Source organism: Schistocerca nitens, chromosome 4, assembly GCF_023898315.1.
Source record: "Schistocerca nitens isolate TAMUIC-IGC-003100 chromosome 4, iqSchNite1.1, whole genome shotgun sequence".
Lineage (NCBI taxonomy): Eukaryota > Metazoa > Arthropoda > Insecta > Orthoptera > Acrididae > Schistocerca > Schistocerca nitens.
The window spans coordinates 814,308,009-814,313,906 of record NC_064617.1 but is presented as its reverse complement, the minus strand read 5'-3'; the positions used below and the strand labels follow the sequence as shown (position 1 = coordinate 814,313,906).

Below are 5,898 nucleotides of genomic sequence, written 5' to 3'. Positions count from 1 at the left end.
GGCGCGCCGGCCCTGGACGGAATCCGCCCGGCGGATTAACGACGACGGTCGGTGTGCCGGCCAGCCTGGATGTGGTTTTTAGGCGGTTTTCCACATCCCCCTAGGTGAATACTGGGCTGGTCCCCACCTCCCACCTCAGTTACACGGAGTAACTGCGTAGTTACGGAGTTCACACAGTAGGACAGTATACGCCTAATGGAGATGCTACATATTTCTGTGTTGGTCGACTTAAACGAAACGTCATTCTCCCATTTAAAAGAGCAATGCTGACTGGCAGAATATTTCTGACGCAAGGAGCCAGAGGAGTGAGGGAAGACATCAAATGATATACCCTTGCAATTTTTCCAGAAGAAGGGTCCATTCCATTGTCACTGTTGGAGCAGGAACACGTAATGAGAGCAAGTGTGCTCGTACATGTACGCAAAGAGCGAGGAACAAAGTCTCTCCTCAGTACTTCACTGGGAGAGCGCCTCTGTCGTTAGTGAATCAGAGTGATACTCTATATTGAGTCACTCGTGATTAAGTGTTGTTCACTGTGTTAAAACCCACACAATCACACATTGTATGTGTAATGGGAACAGACATGGATCGAAGTGGTATTTAGAAGTACCAATAGGCAACAAAGGGTTAAGCTCAATAAGAGGAGTATATGCTAACAATGAAAAACACCTCCATAGCTTAACATCTAAATTAAACTAAACTCTTCCCAAACAGGCCATGAAGGCCCAAGGGTACTGACCGGCCGCCGTGCCATCCTCAGCTCATAGGCGTCACTGGATGTGGATACGGAGGGGCATGTGGTCAGCACACCGCTCTCCCTGCCGTATGTCAGTTTCCGAGACCAGAGCCGCTACTTTTCAATCAAATAGCTCCTCAGTTTGTCCTCAGTTTGCCTCACAAGTGCTGAGTGCACCCCGCTTGCCAACAGCGCTCGGCAGACCGGATGGTCACCCATCCAAGTGTTAGCCCAGCCCGACAGCGCTTAGCTTCGGTGATCTGACGGGAACTGGTGTTACCACTGCGGCAAGGCCGTTGGCACACTGTAACATCATCTCCTCCATATTTCACTGTTATCGCTACACACTATAGAAGGTAAGGTTCTCCATACATTTGCCAATGTCATATCATCCCCTCGGACTGCCACGGGGTACAGAGTGACTCATCACTCCAAATCACACTTTTCCAGTGATCCACTATCCAGTGGCGTCGCTCTTTGCACCACTTCAAGTGTCGCCTAGCTCTGACTACGGAAATGTGTGGCTTCCAAGGAGCTGCTCTAGTGTTGTACCACACTATTCCTTATGCACAGTCATTGTGCGAACTGGAAAGCTGATAGTACTTTCGAACATACGATTGACTCCTTTCACTTCTTCTCCTTCTTCTTCTTCTTCTTCTTCTTCTTTTGCTACTGCCTTTGTCCCGCATCGTGCGCAGGTTCGGCAGGGCTAAGTACGGATTTGGCATTGTTAATATTTAAGGGGGGACCGGATGCCCTTCTTGCCGCCTCCCCATACCCCCAGGACGGAATTAGTGTGCCCCAAATGTCTGCATCTAGTGTAAACCTTGAAATATTGCAAACGTTTTTCAAACGTCTGCGAGGCGTGTAACTGAGGCAGGACGTGGGGACCAACCTGGTATTCACCTAGTGGGATGTGGAAAACTGCCTAAAAGCCACATCCAGGCTGGCTGGCACACCCTCGTCGTTAATCCTCCAGGCGGATTCGATCTGGGGCCAGCGCGCCTACCTGAGCAGCTTATTAGTGCTCTCGGCTAACTTGGCGTGTCAGATTGACTCCTCTCACGGCCATGCAATATTTTACAACCACTCCCCACATTGCTCGAGAGTTCCTGTCCGTCAGTAAATCGGGGGTCTGCCTGATCTTGCTTCAGTTGTGGTTGTCCCACCGCGTTTCCACTTGACAATCACATCAGCTAGAGTCGACATGGGCAGCTTTAGAAGGGCTGAAGTGTCCCTGATGGATTTATTACTCAGGTGACTTCCAATGACCGGTCCACTTTGGAGTAACTAAGCTCTCCTGACTGACCTAATCTACTGACGATGCTTCTCTTCTGACAACACAATACTCCCAGGTAGCTTTTATACTGCTGCGCCCGCCTTTCGTGGCATCTAGTACTCAATTCTGCTTTACATACAGATGTCAAAATACTTTTGACCAGATAATGCATTTTGAGATAGTAGACACATAACGTTCATTGTTTTAACATTACCTGCATAACAGAAGGTAGAGTGTATCGGTATTATTTCCAACACAAAACTGTAAGCTCTCGGGATTTGTAGTAATCAGGTATCATGTACCTCAGGGATCAATTTTTGATTCTTAAATGTACATAACTGAGACTCTAACACAGGTAGACATGTAAGTCACAATAGTAAGAATTTTCACGAAAAGCATTAAACGTTTGCGAGAGCAGTAAAAAGAAGAAACATATGAATAATCAGATATCAGAACATACTAAACTCATGTGAAACGATGGAACACAAGTAATATAATTTAAACGGCATTTAAAAGAAATCAGTATCCCAAAGGACAAGATCACGGATAGGAATAACCTGAGACAAATGATGAAAGCTACCGCAGTTTAAGGCCGGGAGAAGAACTCAAAAGACAAAGGGGGCCTCTGTCAGAAGACCGGAAGAAGGCAGGGCTCAAGGAATACAGCTAGGACATAAAACTGGGCAACAAACGAGAGCTAAAAATGGAAAATGATATTGGGCATTAACTCGCAGTCCATAAGGGGCTCAGTTCAAATATAAGAACGAAAATGATTTATTCATCACCATAATCATTATTGCTATCATTGTTATTACCGTTAGAGCTACCCTTAGTATCATTCAGTGCATCAATTTTATGATTCTCAGCAATAGCAGTCTACTTCTAACTACAGCTAACGTATTATAATCATTATTGCTATCATTGTTATTACCGTTAGAGCTACCCTTAGTATCATTCAGTGCATCAATTTTATGATTCTCAGCAATAGCAGTCTACTTCTAACTACAGCTAACGTATTAGTTTTCGCCCCCTTATTTCGTGATCCTGTAAGCAAGCCGTAGTCGGCACGCGGCAGAATGGGTAACTGCCGGTCTCGAGAGCACAGAGTGTGATTGTTAACTGAGCCATCAATCGTGTATGGGCTTTCGTTGTGGACACCATGAGTATTTCCCGACACGTGGCTTACAAAACGTCTACTGTTGCGTTGTCAACCACGGTTAAGGCCTTCATCATAGGAGTAATATGTATTATGTAAGTGTTCACCAGCGAAAGTATTTGCAAATTGTTGTGAAAAATGTGCTTCCACATTGGGCCATTCGTTGAGGTGACGATCAGCTGCACTCCGACGGTTACAGAATAAACAAAATATCGAGCTGATCGTAATTCAATGAACATTCTAATTACGAGAGAGACCTGTAAACTGTGTGCAGTCAAATGGAGATATCTTGTCGCTAGATCAGCAACCAACCGTGTCTCGATACGGTTACGCATACACTCATGAAAATGATTGGTAGTTTCGTTAGGAAGAAATAATGCTAATTACAAGAAACAGTGCCGACAACAAAGAGGCAGAACCAATTATCTGAAAAATTATTTAAGTGTCTGAGGTGATAGTAAGCGAATACAGCGACTGAACAGCACGACAGTAGGTTTCAGTGTACTGCAAGTAGACCACTGTGGCTGAAAAACTAGTTACAACTTACGTCTAGTGAGGTGACAAGAGTCAAGGCATAGTGATATGCAAATAGACAAAAAGGTGGTAGTATCACGTACACAATGTGTTAAAGGGCAGTGAATTGGCAGAACTTGTATTTGTACTCAGGTGACCCATGTGAAAAGGTTGACGGGAACTAACAGACTTCAGCATGGTAGTTAGCGTTACATGCATGGGACATTCCATTTCGGAAACCGTTAAGAAATTCAATATTCTGAGATCCACAGTGTCAAGAGTGTGCCGAGAATACCAAATTTCAGACATTGCCTTTCACCACTCACAACGCAGTGGCCGAGCGCCTTCACTTAACGACCGAGAGTAGCGGCGTTTCCATAGAGTTTGCTAATTAACAAGCAACACTGCGTGAAGTGACAGCAGAAGTCAGTGTGGGACGTACGGGGAACGCATCCGTTAGGACAGTGAGACGAAATTTGACGGTACTGAGCTACGGCAGCAGACGACCGACGCGAGTGCCTTTGCTAACAGAACAACACCTGCAACGCCTCTCCTGGGCTCGAGACAGTATCGGTTAGACCATAGACGAGTGGAAAACTGTGGCGTCGTCATATGAGTCCCTGTTTCAGTTGGTAAGGGTTGACTGTAAGGTTCGGGCGTGATGGAGACCCCACGGAGCCATGGACCCATGTTGTCAACAGGGCAATGTGTTAGCCGATGTTGGCTCCATAATGATGCGTGTTTTGTTTATATGGAATAAACTGATCATTGAATAAACTGATAATTGACTCGAAATGGTTATGTTCGGCTATTTGGAGACCATTTTCAGCCATTAAAGAACTTCGTATTCCCAAACAACAATGGAATTTCTGGACAATTCGAGCAAATGTTTCGGCCACCCACTGATCATCTACATCTACAGGGATACTCTGCAAATCACATTTAAGTGCCTGGCAGAGGGTTCATCGAACCAGCTTCACAATTCTCTATTATTCCAATCTCGTATAGCGTACTGAAAGAATGAACATCTGTATCTTTCCGTACAAGCTCTGATTTCCCTTATTTTATCGTGGTGATCGTTCCTCCCTATGTAGGTCGGTGTCAACCAATGTGCGATTTGCAGGGAGGGATGGGGGGGGGATTTCCCCCCCCTCTGCATCAGACCATCCCCTCCTCTGGTTTTAGTTTATGCATCCCAACCTAGGATGTTTATGTCCCACGCACTGGAGTAACAGTTTACATATAATTTGAATTTTTGGAGCCGAACACTGACTATTAATACTATTAATATGTTTCAGTTTTCTATCATCAGAATAAGTAAAACTTTTCACAAATGTGCCTCTACTTTTTGAATTCGCCTCGTGTATCTGTACCCGTATGTAGATGATTTTGTAAATAAGCTTTACCTATCATGTAGTTTTAAAGATATAACCAGGGATGGCTTTTCTGATAGTGCATCCGCGTCAATAGTGAGTTTAGGCAGTAACATCTATTTATAAATAGCTGTTTAACCATGCGTAACGCCATGGTCCAAGTTAGTAACATATATAAATTCTACTAACCCCCTAAGACATCCCCCCCCCCCCCCCCCCCCACTGGTAAAAGCACAAATCGCACCCTGGTGTCAACAAAATATTTTCGCATTCGTAGGAGAAATTTGGTGATTAGAATTTCGAGAGAAGATTCAGTCTCAACGAAAACCGCCTTTCTTTTAATGATTTCCAGCCCAAATCCTGTATCATTTCAGTGACACTCTCACCCATATTTCGCGATAATACAAAACGTGCTGCCTTCCTTTGAACTTTTTCGACGTACTCCGTCACTCCTATCTGGTATGGATCCCACACCGCGTAGCAGTATTCTAAAAGACGACGGACAAGCTTAGTGTAGGCATCTCCTTATTAGGTCTGTTACATTTTCTAAGTGTCCTGCCAGTAAAACGCAGTCTTTGGTTAGCCATCCCCACAATATTTTCTGTGTGTTCCTTCCAATTTAAGTTGTTCGTAATTGTAATACCTAGGTGTTTAGTTGAATTTACGGCTTTCAGATTAGATTGATTTATCTTGTAACCGAAGTTTAACGAGTTCCTTTTAACACTCAGTGGATGACCTGACACTTTTCGTTGTTTAGGGTTAACTGCCACCTATCGCACCATTCCCCTTTCTTCTAAATCGTTTTGTAGTTTGTTTTGATCTTCTGATGACTTTAATAGTC

General features: G+C 44.4%; 1 pseudogene; it reads right to left on the bottom strand.

Annotated features, from left to right (window-relative positions):
- Window positions 1-919: 919 nt before the first annotated feature.
- LOC126254187 (5S ribosomal RNA) lies at window positions 920-1,037 on the bottom strand (annotated as a pseudogene).
- Window positions 1,038-5,898: the final 4,861 nt, after the last annotated feature.